This window comes from Triturus cristatus, chromosome 2_1 (assembly GCF_964204655.1).
Source record: "Triturus cristatus chromosome 2_1, aTriCri1.1, whole genome shotgun sequence".
Classification (NCBI taxonomy): Eukaryota; Metazoa; Chordata; class Amphibia; order Caudata; family Salamandridae; genus Triturus; species Triturus cristatus.
The window spans coordinates 229,487,544-229,505,308 of NC_140581.1; the positions used below are offsets into that span (position 1 = coordinate 229,487,544).

General features: G+C 43.2%; 1 protein-coding gene across 1 annotated transcript in view; it reads right to left on the reverse strand.

The window, feature by feature from the left end:
• The window catches only part of ALPK2 (alpha kinase 2), a 514,940-nt gene extending 497,396 nt beyond the window's left edge, over positions 1–17,544 (reverse strand). Inside the window, exon 1 of the mRNA XM_085630379.1 lies at positions 17,480–17,544. The gene's annotated coding sequence lies outside the window, so the exon portion shown is untranslated. The remainder of the gene's footprint in view (positions 1–17,479) is intronic.
• Between the last annotated feature and the right edge of the window lie 221 nt (positions 17,545–17,765).

Sequence of the window (17,765 nt, forward strand, 5' to 3'; positions counted from 1 at the left end):
AGGTGTAGATTTCCTGATGCTAACGCGCCTTATCGCCTGTTTTGTGTTTTTATCGCAGTTCTGTCTGGTTGTTGAGAATGTTGAGGTGTGATGTTGTCGCGGCTTTTGGCACGGGAACGCTCACTCTGCATCTCATTAGCGATAGTTGTGGGGGGCCTCTGTGGCGATGTTTTTTGCGGCTGCTATCGCGGGTAAACTGGTGCTGTTAACACCAGCTTGTGAATGGGGCGATAAAAAACCACCGGAATTTATTATTCTAAATGTTTGTGTTTATGTGTTTTGTGTAAAACAGTATTGTACAGGAAGCACATTTGCTAGAAATATTATACAACTGCAATGTAATTGCTGTTAATATTTCTTGTTTTAATTATTTTAGCACATGAGAAATTGTAGTTAAGAATGGTCGTAATATAATCACATTCAAGATCAGTACTGAGAGATATCAAAAGAGGACACATGGTGGTTCCGGCCCTGCTGCGACAGACCTTGATCGAAACTCAGCCTCCTGGTCCTTGACCTCAGGCCACAAGGTAGGACATGCATCTCTATTTACCTCAAAGGTCCACAGTCAGCTGTTTATGGGTGCCAACTGCGTGGTCTTTAGGTGTAGAGGCCTGTTGATTTATCCTAGCAGAAAAGTGCAGAGAGTATGAGGTTGTGACGAGTTCAAATTACAGGGGAATAATTTTGTGTTTTTCATTATCAACTATGAAAATTCAAAAAATGTTGATTTTTAAATCTTTTATTATTGTATGCACTCTTTCATTTATCTCACAGTAGTCTAATAATCCCTTACTATCCTTTAATGCTCCCCATCCCCAAAGCCTTAAAACCCCAAACTGCCCATAAATTCTATCTTTTCTTGATGCTTAAAAGTTTTTACTACTCTTTCATGCTACCCTGATTCATAATAGCCCTCTACTACTCCTTATTGCTACCCTAAAATCCCCTAACTATCCATTAACGCTAACTTTATCTGAATTATGAAAAAGCATTGCTAGTCTCCTGCCCCTTCCACCACCTCTTTTTAAATGCTCCTGTTTACTTTAGGAGGATGCCCCTTACCCTTCTCCCAGCACTTATGTTTCCTTTATAAGGCATGACATTTTACCATGTTCTAAGCCACTAGTTATTTTCATTCTATTTTTCAGTCGACAATATTTTTGACACCAATGTTTTTCAGTCAACTTTTTTCTCCACAATATGTTTACTGCACACAGCTTATGTACAGTGAGTTGGATATATAAAATCTATCTAATGTGTTTTGACAGTGAGACTACTGACCATTTAGTAATAGGATCACTGATAGGACTAGCACTGTCTATAGGCTGTAATTATTGTCTGTCTTGTGTGTAAAATAGCTCAGTTCAAAAAGTTGTAGAATTTTGAAATGGTCTAACTGCAATGTTACACTCTTAATTGGAAAAATATACATTTATTTTGCTGTGCATGCTGCAGATGGATACTGGATATATCAGAGGTCTTGTTGTGTTTCAATTTAGATACCCGTACATAGGTTTCCCTGAATCATGTCCTTACATAGGCACAATTTGCAGTGCCCTTATTTAGGCATAGAATCCCAGTCCTTATTTAGGCATTTGCTATGCTATCCAAATACAGGCATGGTCACCTACATCCGTCCATCCCACGTCACAACGAGTTCTTTGAAACCAGACCCTTAAGCCATCTGGACTTTCCCTAGCTAGGATTATTGATTTCTCCAAGAACTCATCTATTATGTAAGAACTGCTATTCCTTAGGTGTTCATCCATGACGTCTTCCTCTGCCCGACTTTACGTCAATGAACGGCGGCACGGCTCGGCACGACTTGACTGCACGGTTCGCCACGGCAAGTTCGGAAGAGACCATATATCAGCCTGACGGCCGCACTGACCAGACGCTGTCATCCCTGCTCGCAGAGAATCCAGCTTCCAGTGTTCTGACTCCTTTCGCGGGGTGTTAGAGTTTGAGACCCGGAAAGAGATTCCCACCTCTCTCATTCTAAGGTATGGAGTTGACAAGAACCTAGAGGGACTCTTGGCATACAAACTTAGTATATATCATACTATAGAAAACAGCACCTACTCTTACCTTGTACTACACTTAGGTTAGGTACAGTGGGGTAGAACTATTTAGAAGCATCAGACGAGTATTCACTTTTTAGCCTGTGTTATTTATGTATGTATATATGAATATCTTCGTAACAACTTGGCAGTGTCCCCCACCAGAGTATCCACAGCACAGAGGGATTCCACAGCGCAGCAAGGCAAGTAATTTAATTTGTATTTATTTCATTTTTATCTTTTGACACTAGGTGCATATATGAATATATGTCATAACTAAAAGACAATGCTAGTGCAGTATTATTTATTCTTACTGCTTACGCTGTGCGTATTATATCTTGCTTACTGTCTAATGATTGTAACAGTTCACATCTCTTACACGAGAAAGAAGACTGTTCAATAAACCCTTTTATTGAAACGTCCGTCTATCTATTTCTGTGTAACTTGAAGAAACTAAGCATGCACGATTGACTAAGTGAAACTGTTATCTATTGTTTCCTCGATTCTGATACGTGTTCCGATTCTAAGGGAAACAAAGTTGTCATGTTTATGCGGTTGTCAGAAACGAATCCCTTCTTGTTCATTCGAGAAGTTTCTAGTGACCTCTGAGTTAGCTGGCACACACAAGTAATTAAGTTTAATGTACTCAATAGGAGCCATCTAATGCGCAGAGCCTATAAGGGAAATAGAAACTACACTACAGTCTGCCTAGAACTCTTTTAAAGGGTATTGCTCAATGAGAGTCTTATGCTTTTTAAGAACATTTTCAATACGTTTTGTATTATTTGCCATCTAAAGGCAAGTCCAAATTTAGAAGTACTTCATTTTAGGTTGACTCCTAACATATAGTTATTTTAGCCTTACAATAGTAAGTCAAGGACCCCATAATTTGAATACACCCTTTAAGTTTTAGGCAGATAACTGAATTGACATGCTAAAGCTTTTCAATAGCCACTGGTGTTGTGCATGCAAGGGCACCTAGTCTCAAAGCTTACACCATATTATAATTATTAAAAGATTTGCTGTTACTTGTGTGTGCATGATAATTCATATTAGTGTTTATTTAGTATTTTGTATAATATAGTTTTTGTGTTTTCAAACGCGGGAATATTTAAAAAATAGGCTAGGTTTTCTATTTCTAGTCTGATCTATTGCTGGACACAATGAATACATTTGATAGTTTACTCATAAACCCATTTTTGGGCTTGACACATGCAGGTAAACTGCAAGTGAAAACGTTAGGAGCTGATAAACCTGAAATAAAAATTGAGCAGTCTGCAAAAGATAGGCGAAAGGGTTACACACGTAAGTTTACCAGAACATGGTATGATAGGATGGAATAGCTTACTGGTAGCGCTTCTAAAAATGCTAAATTCTGTTTCCCTTGCTTACTCTTTGGATGTGAAGCTACCTGGAGCAAAACAGGAGTCACTGACCTGAAGCATCAAGCAGAAAAAATTAACAAAACATGATTCCTGTAAACCCCATTTGAATATTAGTCTTATTTCATTATTTAGTGGTTTTCTAAGGTACTGACGGACCCAAGAGTTTCAGAGCCATATATGAACTATTTTAAGTACAATATTTACTTCATTTTCTTTTTTTTTTGCACACTTGACCTGCCCAGAAAGGCAAAGCTTTTGCTGACTTCCTAAAAATTAAATGTTTGTTTTGAATAGATATTTCCTATACTTGTAGCTATTTAATATGCCATGCAGCAATCAAATGGGCAATCAACGTTGAATAGCTGATGCAGAAAAAAAGGGGCTAGCCTGCATTTCCGGTAGGAACAAAATTACAATTGTGTTTCTTTGTGGACGCCTATGCATCTATGTTATGTGTTTCATATTGGAAAGGGTAGAGCCAAAGCAGTCTTGCCTAGTAACTGCCCTAGCCCCCTTCGCTAGTCAGACTTCCTTGTCAACCCAGAAAATCTATTGTATATTTTATGTGTTTTTCTTTATGAATGCCTATGAGAACTGTATTTTTAGTCCATTTATCACAGAGGTAGTGTTGAAAAGTGCACCAAAATACACCAATTTAAGTCTCCACTAACCCCCTTTTTTCCGTCAGGCTCACTTGTTTCACTCGCTCATTAGCATTAATTGATTCATTATGCTTACGTTGTACCAGTTGAAATTCCACCAGTGACATTTTCAAAATTGTAATTTAAAATTCAACTTTACCATAAGAAATGATTTTTCATTACAATTCCAAAGCCAACAAATATGAACTGTTTACCTGCTACCATTTGGTATTTATCAATTATTAAATGTGCTAAGGTAACTCCAGTGTTATCCTATGGGAGTGGAAGGGCTTGCAGTAGTGAAAAACGAATTTAAGAGTTTTTCACTACCAGGACATTTAAAACTAAATGGTGCATGTCCAACCTTTTAAGTACTCTGCACCCTGCCTTTTGGGCTGTCTATGGCCTACCCTAGAGGTGAAATATATATTAAAAACGAAGGTTTGGACTTGTTTTGCCACGTCGAACTAGAAGTTTGAAACTGCACACTGAGACTCAATGGCAGACCTGAGACATGTTTAAACTGCTTCTTAAGTGAGTGGCATAATCCGTGCTGCAGTCCCACTCGTAGCATTTAATTTACAGGGCTCATTACTAGGGACCTGCAATTGAATTAAATATGCCAATTGGGTATAAGCAAATTCTACCATGCTTTAAGGAGAGGGCACAAGCACTTTAACATTGATAATGTTTGCAGAGTCCTAAAGCCAGGTAAAAAGAAGTAAGGAAAACAGGAGGATTCACGGCAAAATGTTATGGGGAAAACCACGCCAAGGATTCCAGGTCTAACATGTGTCCTCCCCAGCTGAAAGTCGGGAGAATTACCCAAACCCTTGGCATTTTCATCACTAAGGCAGAAAAACCTGGAGAGGCCGACAGCATTGGTGTGGTCAGTTCAAGGATGGTGTTCCAGTGTAAAGTCCATTGTTCAGTGTAAAGTCCATTGCCTGTTAAAAGATCGACCACCTCAACAGTTTGGGATTCTCACCCCTCATCTGCATTAGCCATCTGGGTGGTCTGTGGTCTGAGTCCGGAAATGTGCACCAAACATATGTTCTCAACTTCTTCAGTGCCCAGACCACTGCAAAGGCTTTCCTTTCTATTGCACTTCACCTCTGTTCTCTGGGAGGTAACCTCCTATTGATGAAGGCAACAGTTTGATCCAGACCCTCTTTGTTTAGCTTTGAGAGCAGGGCCCTTTCCCATGCTTGGATTTATCTGTCTGCACAATTAATTCTCCAGAGAAATTAGGGGTCTTGAGAACGGGTGCTGTGCACATGGCCTTTTTTGTGGTATCAAAAGAGTTCTGGCACGCCTCTGTCCAGATCACACGTCTGGGCTGCTTCTTAGAAGTCAATTCTACCAAAGGGGCAACAATGGTGCCATATCCCTTGACCAATCTCATGTAGTATCGGTGAAGCCTAGGAAGGCTCTCACCTCTTTCTGGGTCTATGGGAGTTTCCAAGACAGAATTGTATCAATCTTAGCCTGGAGGGGCTGCACCTTGCCACCTACCACTTGCTGTTGCAAGTAGACCACTGAACCTTGTTGCATCTGGCACTTACTGGCCTTGATAGTCAGGCCAGTCCTCTGCAGAGCCCGATGAACTTCACTGAGGTGGCGCAGGTGGCCCGCCCAGATAGAACTGTAGACCACTATGTTGTCTAGATAGACAGCACTGAAGTTTTCCAAACCAGCCGGCACCTGTTGGGGCAGCCTCTGGAAGATGGCAAGGTCTTTATTCAACCCAAAGGGCATAACCCCAAACTAAAAGTGTCCTTCTGGGGTAGAGAAGGCGGACCTCTCTTTGGCTACCGCGGTCAAGGCAATCTGCCAGTACTCAAGCTTTAAATCAAACGTGCTGAGGAATTTGGCAGCTCCCAACCAAGCTTTCAGCTTGGGGGATGGGGTGTGCGCCAGTCTTGGTGATGGCATTGAGCCCCCGATAATCCATGCAGAACTTAAGTTTGGGATGGTACCTGGAGCAGCAGCCTTGGGGATCAACACCACTGGGCTGAACCAAGGACTGTTTGAGAGTTCAACGATCCCTATCTCCAGAATTTTGAAGACTTCCTCCCCAATGCTGGCTCTCATCTTGTTAGAAAGTCAGTAGATGTTACTTTTCACAAGCATACTGTCCCCAGTATCAATATCATGGGTGTATCATGTAGTGAGTCCTGGGGTAAGGAGAAAAGAGAGGAAAACTGCTCCAACAACTGACGGCAGTCCCTCTGTTGTTCTAGGGTCAAGGAAGGGAAGGGGTTGAATTCCTCCGCAGACCCATCCTACTCCTTGGAAGAATGGGGAGGGGTATGTTCTTCTACTACACTCCATCATCCGTGTCCAGAGGCATGGTTTGAGGTGATTGATGTGGAAAACCCTTAAAGGGTTCCTGGGAGTCTTGAGGTCTCCCAGGTAGGAGACCTCACTCCTGTGCTCCTCCACCTCATGGGGCCCAGCCCAGCTGTCTTGCAGGGCCCTGCCCTCCACAGGTTCCATCGCCCACCCTTTTTGGCCTGTCTAAAACTTGACCAGAGTGGCTTTCTGGTCATACTACTGTTTCATAACCTCCTGGCTGGCTTCTAGATTCTCGTTGGCCTTCTTCCAGAATCACTTTATCAGGGTACGAAGTGCCAGCATGTACATCCTGGGGGGCCTTCTTGCTCCCACACCTCCTTTACCTGGCTGAGAGGTCCTCTGACAGAGTGCCTGTATAGAAGTTCAAAGGGACAGAATCCAACCCCCTTCTGCAGTACCTCCCTGTATGCAAACAACAGGCATGGCAAGAGGAAGTCCCACTTCCACCTCGAGGGCTCCCATAGGCCGATGATGATGCATTTTAGGGTCTTGTTGAACTTCTCAATGACAATCAAAAAAGGGGGGAGATGGAGGTACTGGTTAGGTTCACCCTCCAATGTACATGTAGTTCACAAAAAAAATGTAAATGTCAGATCCAAAAAAACCTAACCAAGGGAATGGGGATTCCACTGAATGCGCGAAAAAAACAAAAAACCTGTCCAAAGAAAAGAAAATTATTTTCTTGAGTCCCCTCACTCACCCAGGGTTGCCCCTAGGTGGCATGCTTCATCATTGGGGCCCTCCCAAACAGCTGCTGCTTGGGATGGCCAAATATTAGGGACTGTATACACATAATAGTTATATCTTTTCCCTGTACCAACTAGGAGTCGAGAATAAAACATTAGCTCACTAGCTAGGTATTTTTAACATCACTTTCACCACTCCACAAACACTGCACTACACATTTCTTCACAAAAAAGTGCTCCTACGTAGTTCCGCAAGTCACAGCATGCCCCAAGCAGCAGCTGTTTGGGATGGCCCCAATGATGAAGCATGTCACCTAGGGGCAACCCTGGGTGAGTGAGGGGACTCAAGAAAAGAAAAGAATTTTCTTTTCTTTGGACAGGGGTCTTGTTTTTTTCTCGCATTCAGCGGAATCCCCATTCCCTTGGTTAGGTTTTTTGGGATCTGACATTTACAGATTTGTTGTGAACTTCTCAATGAGCCCATTGGTCTCGGAATGGTGGGGTATGGTGTGCAGAACTCATAGGTTATCCCTCCTACTTTCCACATGGACTTCATGTATGCAGACATGAAGTAGCTACCATGATCAGATGCTAATTCTCGGGGGGGGGGGGTAAATATCCCAATCAGGGCCCTGGCCACTGCGGGTGCAGTCACCGTCCTCAGAGGTCTAGCCTCCAGATATGGGGTGGCATGGTCTACAAAGCCCAGGATGAACCTGTTGCCAAGGGTTGTCTTGGGGTTAAGAGGAACAACACTGTTGATGCCCACCTGTTCAAAGGAGTACCAATGACAGGGAATGGTTGCACTGTAGACTTGCGCTTGCCTCCTGACTTGCCACTGGCAGGTAGCGCATTACCTGCAGAACGCATCTGAGGCCATCCTCATTTGGGGCCAATACATGTGGTTGACTAGCCTTTCAAAGGTCGTGTCCTGCCCTAAATGACTTGTCAGGGAAACATCATGAGCCATCTCCAGTAAGACGGCCCTGTACCACTGGCAGTCCACCAATACACAGGTTACACCAGGCTCAGTAACCTTAGGCTCTCTATATAGGAGACCATTTCCCCAATAGATCAGGTGATCAGCAGAGGCGTCACCAGCTACCTGGGACTCTGTCTACCTCTGTAGGCCATTCAAAGTAGGGAACTCCATTTGTGCCTTGCAGAACTCCTCCCTTCCTTCTGCCAGTTGGTTAGTTTCAGGCTCAGCCTCCTCCCGGGCCATTGTAATTTAAGGAGTGGGTTTCCTGTTCCCATTGCCATTCCCCTTTTTGGCAAGCACGGCAATTCTTCCAGTTCCTCCTGACTGCTTTCTCGGTTGGTCATGGGCCGTGTGGCAAGGCACACCCACTCAGGCAACTCTAACATCTCCAGGTGTGACCTGAGCTCCACCACTTTCCAGATGGTGTATTCTAGGTCATTGCCAAGCCGGCAATCCACAGGCATGGACATCTACCTTCAAGGAACCTGAGACCCCACCCCCCCCACTCAAAGGGAACTAGTGCCACCAGATAGTGACTCTCATGGTTGTCATCTGCAATAACCTGGTGGAATGCATAATGGACGACCTCCTCTGAGGTCATGCTGGCTCTAGTGTCTCTCTGAGCCTCTAGCTTCTGCCCATTGAAGTTGCTACAGTGCCTCTATTTCTAAGTATTACTAGGCATTGAGCCTTCCTGGTGCTCCTTTTGTTAGGCAGCCCCCTTTCCTTGCAACATTCCTTGAACATAGCCACAGTGTAGCTCTCCAGATTGAGAAGCTCAAATTCCATCTTTGCATGTGAAGTCCTAGAAACAAACAGTCAAATAGGATAAGGGTGAATTTAGAAAAAAGCCCAATCAGGAAAATTTTTAAACTCACATCGGCCTCAGATTATTTATCTGGGATTTTCAGTGTAACACAAAATTGCTAGATGGGACTGCAAAAACACAAGTCCTAATCCTCAAAGCTGATCACCAATGTACGAAATTGGGTTACTGGTTGAGGGGAGTGAGTACCTACTCGAGCAGCAACCATAATCCTTGTCAGGATGAGGCACAAGCATCCCTAAATTAATCTGTGCTCAACCCTCTGGCAGTTTAGCACACAGTAGTCAGGCTTAACTGACAGGAAAGGTGTAAATGATTTATGCAGCACTTCAAACAATATTAAAGTGAAACCACAACACAAGAAAAATCCCACACCAATAAAAAAAAAAGAGGACATTTTCATAAATAAATCAAGATCAAAACAACAAAAAATCCTATCAGTAGAGCCGGATATATGCAGGTTTCAAGATTTCAGTGAAAATAGCGCCAAAAGGCACCAACAATGGTAATCTTTCGCGCCAGACAGGGACAAAGTCACAAGTTTAGACCTACTGTGATGGAGTGCGGGCCAGCTATAGGGACCCGGTTATGCCAGATAAACATGAGTACCTTACCTCCTGGTTGTGGAGCATCGCTAGGTCCCATGTCGAGGATGCTTTGCGCAGTTGAGGCGACGCGTTGGTTCTGAGGTGCTGCAAAGCTGCGATACGAGAACCTGTGTCATCATCGAAGCTGCTGTTGAAGAGAGACTTGCGATGCCAGGGCCTCCGTTTGGGAGGTGTCATGCAGTGGCAGTTCCGATGCAGGCTGCGAGGTCAATGCAGAGTCCTTGCGCTGCGAGAATACTCTCAGCAGAGGTACTGCGTGGGATCTGCTAGGGGTTATGCCACACACCATAGGAGATTCCAGTTCTGTTAGATCCACAGATAGGCAGGCCGATCACCTTTAGGCCCACTTTCAAGGGTCCAGGACTAGGGTAGCACCACTTGGTAGGGTAGGACTCACAGATGGCACAGTCCAGGTGCTGGGTACAAGTTTGTTGGAGCCTTCAATCCCTGAGGCCAGATAACTAGCCCTTGGATTCACTCGGTAGTCGTAGATTCAACAGATAAAGGTTCAGCCCTTCTCACCCAGATAAGAGGGCAACAGCCAGCAGACCAGCACAGCAGGGCAGCAGTCCTTCAGAGCAGCAGTCCCGCACAGTCCAGCAGAGTTGCAGACCTTTCAGCAGCACAGTAATACTTCTTCCTGACAGAGTCTCCACACATCCAGAAGTTGGTGTCTGGGGTCCAATATTTATACCTGTGTCTTCCTTTGAAGTGGGATAAGCTTCTAGAGGTTTACCCTTGAAGTGAACAGGCATCCTGCCTTCCCTGCCCTGGCCCCAGACTAACTTTAGGGGTTTGCAACCCTTTGTGTGGAGGCAGGACACAGCTTATTCAAGTGTAAGTAGGGCAATACCCAGCTCCCGCCTCCCGTCCTGCCAGTGATGGCCCATCCAGGCACACCAAAGCTATCTATTGTGTGTGATTGTCTAGGATGAATACACAAAACCCAACTGTCAGCAACACCCAGTCATGTGACACAGAGACAAAATGCAGGCACTAAATGGCTCAGTTAGGGAAATGTCAACATTTTAAAAGTGGCATTTATAAAATTGTAATTTAAAATCCGACTTCACCATGAGAGAGGATTTTTCATTACCATTCCAAGGACCCAAACATGAACTGGTACCTGTTCCCATTTAGAAATGATCAATTATTAAATGTAATAAGGTAACTCCAATGTTATCTGATGGGAGAGGTAGGCCTTGCAGTAGTGAACAATGAATTTAAGAGATTTTCACTAGCAGGGCATGTAAACAAAAAATGTACATGTCCAACTTTTTTAATACATTGCATCCTGCTCTCTGAGATGTCCAGGGTCTTCCTTATGGTGATGTATATGTATTAAAAAGGAAGGTTTGGGCCTGGCAAAAGGTTTGTTTTGCTGGGTTGAGCTAGCAGTTTAAAACTGCACACACAGACTGCAATGGCAGAACTGAGACATGTTTATGCTGCTACTTAAGTGAGTGGCACAATCAGTCCTGCAGGCCCACTAGTGGCATTTAATTTTCAGGCCCGTTGCCAAGGTAGTGTCATGTTACTAGGAACTTAGAAGTATATTAAAGATGCCAATTGGGTATGTGTCAATTCTACCATGTTTTAAGGAGAGAGCATCAGCACTTTTGCACTGTTTGCTCGCCACCAAAACCTGAAACTCTCTACCACTCCAGCTATGCCAGACCCAGGACCTCCTAACTTTCAGGAAACGCCTCAAAACATGGCTTTTCGACCAGTAGCATCCCCTCTCCCCAGCGCCTCGAGACTCTACGGGTGAGTAGTGCGCTTTATAAGTATACTGATTGATTAATTGAATAAAGTATGCCGAGTCTTAAAGCCAGCAAAAACGATGTCAGAGAAACAGGAAGATTGAAGGCAAAAGGTTAGGGGGAAAGCCATACCAAGGGTGCCGGGTCTAACAGTAGGTATAGTAAGTAAATTGGGTATGGCATGCTAAATTAGGAATGTTAGGTAGGTGAGGTGTGTATTATATGTGTGATAGGTAAGTTTATGTTATGGAAAATATGGTAGGCAAATATGGTATGTTAAGTATGCAGGACAGTAAGTACAGTAGTTATCATATAGTAAGTATGCTAGTATTGTGGGTTAGGTGTCGTAGGGATGGTAGGTAAGCACAGTATGGTAGGTTATGTATGGTAGGTTAGGTACAGTAGGAACGTAGGTTTGATATGGAGTAATGGCAAATATGGTACGTAGGAATGGTATAGTAGCTAAGTATGTAGGTTAGATGGAATACATTAGGTGTGTGGGTATGGTATGGTAGGTACATATGGAAGGTAGGTATGATAGGTATAATGTAGATCAAATATAGATTGGTAACACTATTATGGTATAATAAGTAGTGTTCCTTGATCATTGTTTTCTATTTATTGTTTTTTATTGTGTACTTGATTAAAAATGTTAGGTGTGCTGTGAATAGTAGGTGAGATAGATGCGTTTATATTATGTAAAATATTGTCATTAGATATTGGAGGTTAGGTATGTAAGTTGGTAAGTATGGTAGTTATGGTACAGTGATCATGATCGTATTGTGGGTTAGGTGTGGTAGATAAGGTAGGTAAGCACAACATTGGTAGGTATGGTAAGTTAGATATGGTAGGCAGATTTGATATGGAGCTATGCCAGATATGGTACATAGGAATGGCACTGTAGCTAGATATGTAAGTTAGATATGATATGTTAGGAATGTAGGTCTGGTACAGTAAGTACATTTGATAGGTAGGTATGGTATGTATAATTAACGCTCACAGTTTTCTGTTTTTATTAATTGCTGACAGATAAATACAGACAGAATACTTTAGATTTTCCTGTCTATGTTTATTTTTAAATAAGGAAATATGTCTTTTAGATGATTACCACTAGTGTCAATGTGGGGATAGTTCAGTAGCTGTGCAAATTGGCAGGTAGGGGAGTTAAAAAGAGAACAGATTTCCTAATGGTGTTTAAATAACTGCATATGTCCAGCTTTTTAAACTGTTCTAAAATGTTGATGTTTTCAGAGGATAGCATTGTAGAAAAGGACTAAAACCCACTGGTCATTAAAATGTAAATATAAATTTTTTGGTTGAATAAAAGTGGGAACATACCCATTGTAGCTTTTTTTACACTAAGTACAAAATATATATCGCTAAATATACATAAAGTGAGTAAAAAATAAACATGGATAAATAATGGTAGAAATGTTAAAAGTCAAATACCGTAAGACCGGGCGCCCTAGGTATAATGTAGGTCAAATATAGAGTTGTAACAAAACTATAAAATTGTAATAAGTATTGTTAATAATGTATTATTATATTGTAAGTTTATCACAACAATAAAAAAATTCAAACAGGAAATAAAAACGTGTGTCCATACCACTCTTCCATTAGAGGCAATGATGGGCATGGTAATAATGGAATACTGCAGTTTTTTATTAAAGAAGCATGCTGTGAAAACCCCATACAATAAGTAAAGTAACCCCTCTTTTGTTTTGCAGTATATTTTCAGAGTATGTTACTTCTTTGGGAAAGCCTATTTGCACTTACCTATTTACTTTGTCAACAAAAAAAGTGCATTTAATTATCATGACAGCAAAGTAAAACAAATGAACACGTATTGGTGATTAATGAATGGGACTTTGCCATTATTATAAAAAGGCATGAAAGCTGCACCATTTTCTAAGCATTTTAGCCGTAAATCAATAATTAAAACGGTGATGTGTCAGCAAAGTAAATACAAGAAAGAACACAAATAGGCTTTCATTTACAAGTTAAATATATCGGGGAATCTTTAATCTAACAAAATTACTAAATCGTGCCCCATCACCGACCCTAATAGGAATACACTGGAAAATCATCCAATAAGTGTAATACCCTTGATGGATAGCATATTGACACAATGACAAACCATGCAAAATACATGAAAGCTAATGGCTGAAGGGGGCTAACCAAAACACTCTCTCTCCATACTTCTTGTAGATTTTTTGAAGAGCTGATAACATGACATCTTGCAACCAGCTAAAGGTGTCTGTAGACAGGCCTGCAAATCATGACACACTCATTAGAACACCTGAAAAGCTGCAACTGGTGCAACTTTAGAGAATTACTTCCGCCAAATAAGGGAGAATAGAGCGAAACTTTAAATCTTCACCTGTCAACACTCGTACTTCTTCAAATCTCTTACTCATGCCAAACCTCAATCTACTGCTCTCTCCAATGCACTACCCTATTTCTCACCCTATACTTCTCTCATTATATCCCGTACCTCCGCTCTCTTGCTACTATGATCCCCAAAATAATCCTTTGTAGATTTTCCCCTACTCTACCCTTACTATGATCCCCAAAATAACCCTTTCCAGATTCTTCCCTCCTCTACCCCTCCCTTGCATGATCTCAAACCTCTTTTACTATTCAGATCTCCCAAATAAGCCTCTCTAAACCATTCCCTCTGACTCTCCCCTCTTTTCATCCCAAACCTCCTTCTCATGCTATGATCTCCAAATAAACACTTTCTATACCTCTTCCTTCCCTATCCCTCCACTATCCTCTTCAATTCAACTAACAGACTCACATGTCCACTGCTCAAATTAATTTAATATTTCCCTATATAAATTCACCTCTAATCCTGTTTGGGTTCTGGAGTAGCGTGCTACTCATTGAAAAGTGCTTTGATGCCTCATCAGGGGTACCAAGCGCTATAAAAATGCGAGCCCCTCCCTATCCCGCCACTATCCTTTTCAACCGAAATAACAGACTCATATGTCCACCGCTCAAATTAATTTCATATTTCCCTATTCTCACTCACCACTACTCCAGTTTGGGTTGACAAGTAATGTGCTACTCATCTCAAAGCACTTCGACACCTCATCAGGGCTAGTAAAAGCTATATAAATACAATTTACAACTACAAAGTATAACGGCCCTGCTGATAAATGTAGATATCCCCTCACTGAAATATTCTGTCAGAGATGACCTATCCGTGTAAAGCACTGACCCACATCCTTATTTTATTTATTTTATTTTGAAAGTTTTATATAGCGCAAACATGACCACCGAGGGTTTTAGAGCGCTTTACAGATTTTGCATCATGAAGGGCATAAGCAAACAAAACAGAATAAACAAAGCAACAAATTCAAAGTCTAAAATTGTTCATCATTCTCATGAGGGAAAAACAGACACAACAGAATCGACAGCGCGACAAGATCACAGTCTAGAATTGTCCGAGATATCCGTGAACCAGGTGGCTGGGCCTGAGTCAACAGGTATGGACCCAGAACCAGATGAAGGAGCCAGGCTAAGGCAGAAAATTCTTCATCAGAAATCTTTGACTTCTTTTTTGAAGAAGACAGTGGAAGGGTTCACCCTGACTTCGGGGGGAAGGGAGTTCCAGATCCTCTGAGCCATCCCTGAGAAGGCTCGGTTATAGGTCTTTTTTTCTTGAATTTTTGTGGTTTTAGCAAAAGGGTGCTGGTGCTTCTGGAGGCTCTAGAACCACAGGAGAGCTCCAGTTTCCACGCGAGGTACAGCGGGTCTTGAAGTGGATGGCTTTTTGAGCCATGCATGCAATTTTTATGGTTTAAATCTTTTTATTGACATTTCAAAAGACACATAGAAACACTGACAGATGGAATTATCAGCACCCTGTGGACTTAGAATGAGTGACAGGGCCATTTACCATGGAGATATGGGATGAGTACTGGGCCTCTGCCCTAACTGAGAAGACCACACAGAGTCCCAGCTAGGATACCATCAAACGAAAGACTCAAAAACACCCCCCTTCCTCCCTCCCCAGCCCCTACCCACCCCCTCTTCCATGTCCATCAACCCAGCCCGCCAACTGTCTCTTCAAGTCTTGATCCCTACTCTTCCCCCTGCTCATCTGATAAGCGCAGAAAGCGCAAATAGCGAGGGCAAGTAACCTCTCGAAATTCGGAGGACAAAAGCGCCAGAAAGGGTTTCCACAACTCCCCATACTTGGTGCCCATGCATGCAATTTTTAACTGTAGCCGAGCTTCATATGGAAGCCAATTCAGGTCCCGCAAGTCCGGAGAGATGTGGTGGTATTTTTTTGTGCCAATTAAGAGCCTAGCAGCGGAATTGAGGGTAGCCCTAAGAGGAGCCGTCCTCCCTCTAGGCAGGCCGCAAAGTGTTGTGCTTTCATATTCCAGCTTTGAGATCACTAACGCTTGTACTGCAACCTTTAGGTCATGAGCAGGGAGAAAGGGTTTGAGTTTCCTAAGTAGGCTGAGTTGGAAGTTCGCTCCTTTGGTGAGGGAGCTGATGTGCTTCTGCATGTTCAGGCTTTTGTCAAGAATGATACCCAGAGAAGATGCTGAGTCCACGAGGTGCGGTCTACAGTTAGGAGCAGTCAGCTGATTCAACCATTGTTCCATGACAAGGGATTGGTTGTGGCCTGTAGTTAACAATGAAAAGATAATTTGTGTGATGGCACAGAGTAGGAATCATTTGAAGTCAGGATCCAGCAGCTATTCTTTGGCTAAAACCCGTTCCAGCCTCGGTCCTGGGGAACCCTGCCAGTGTGCCCATGCCAGGGCACCTAGCAACAAGCAGCCAGTAAGAATTCAGTTCATGGCGTGATGTGCTGCATCCTGCAGAGACTGCAGAGGACACATTGCTTCCCACGCAAAGGCATCGCATCTTGGAGAGCGAACATGCCTTTTGTCAGAGTGACCTGGCAGGAAGCAGGGGTTAGGGTTCAAAGCACGCACTGCCACACCTTTCCTCCATCCTCAGCAGCCCGTCAGACGGTACACAGGTGCACCGTCCGCGTGCCACTTGAAAAGCAGGCTCTGCGTACGTTAAGTATGTGAAGTACATGTGTGCTCCAGTACGCACATAGAGCATGCAGGCCATGTGTGATATTACCCTAACACAATCATATATAAAGCATGCCATAACATTAGTTGGACTTGCAATCAATAACAGGTATACTTTGAATCAGCGTTCAAGAAGAAGAAATGATTGTTTACGCCGAGTGTTTTCACCTGGATTCTAACCCGCCGCTTGCCTGTTTGGCACCCGCAAACAATGGATTAACCCACTGAGCTACATTACTAGGATCTGAACGTGTCCTGCAGGGTGTACGAGGTAGGTATATAAACTCTCTGAGCTATTTATATCGGTTCTAATTCAGGGCGAGCAGTTAGCACAGCGATCGCCACAAGGAGTGCATTAACCATGTGATCTATCCTATTATAGACTGAAACTTACTGCAAACACATAGATACAGACCAGGTGCTTCGATCCTCCATGACATCCGATCATGCGGTCTGTTTGCGACCATTAGAGCTAATCATGAAAGCCTTTACGGCTTTACCGCTAGCATTACTCCTTGTGAATTGACTTGTGGGCAGAGTTTGTGAGAAAAATAATCCATGTGCCCTGGCACACCACAGGCTGTCACTGCCTCCACCTTTCAGGACTGGCTTTCCCGCTCCGCCCCCCGCCCCCACCCCAGGTCCATTTCCATTATTTCCTACATTTGCTGGTCAGGATATTTAATAAGGAACACACCGTTATAATGACCATCATACAAAGTAGTTACATTAATTCATTCCAACTCAATGGTTTATACCAAACAGGAGCTTCTTAAAACACACCAGAACCTCCACACAGCAACACTTTGACGTCCATTTAACTTCTGTCAGAGCAGTTACCATAACCAGAATGAAACACCTGTTTGCATATATCCTCGACTAATCTAATCTTTAGTCACGCCGCAGCAGGACGCCGTGCAACCGTCAAAGGCGGAGCAGTGCCATGAAGACAGACTTCGGAGAGCCCTCGCGTGGCACTTGACACGGCCCTCCCTGCTAGGAAGCCCACCGCCCCCGTCCCCTGCCAGCAACAACAAACCGCAAAGGCTACGGAATATTACTTTGATACGTCCGGCTATGAAAGCTTGACGGCACACATACCTTAATTCACCCAGGGGCTTATGGAAAGCGAGCAAGCAGACAGCAGCACGAACCCCTCGGCTGAGCCCGGCTGGAGCTATTTTTACCCGCTTGCCAAGTAACAGTAACTGACACTCCGAACATGCGCCTTTCCTCGCAGCAGTAATAGACACAAAATACAACATAATTCACCTCTGACGCGTCATGTCATTAAGTTACACACGTACAGTAGGTAAGGAGCCAGCCAACAATCACACACTTTCATCTCCTTGAGAGCAGGCACCGATTCGATGGCCTACACCGCGCA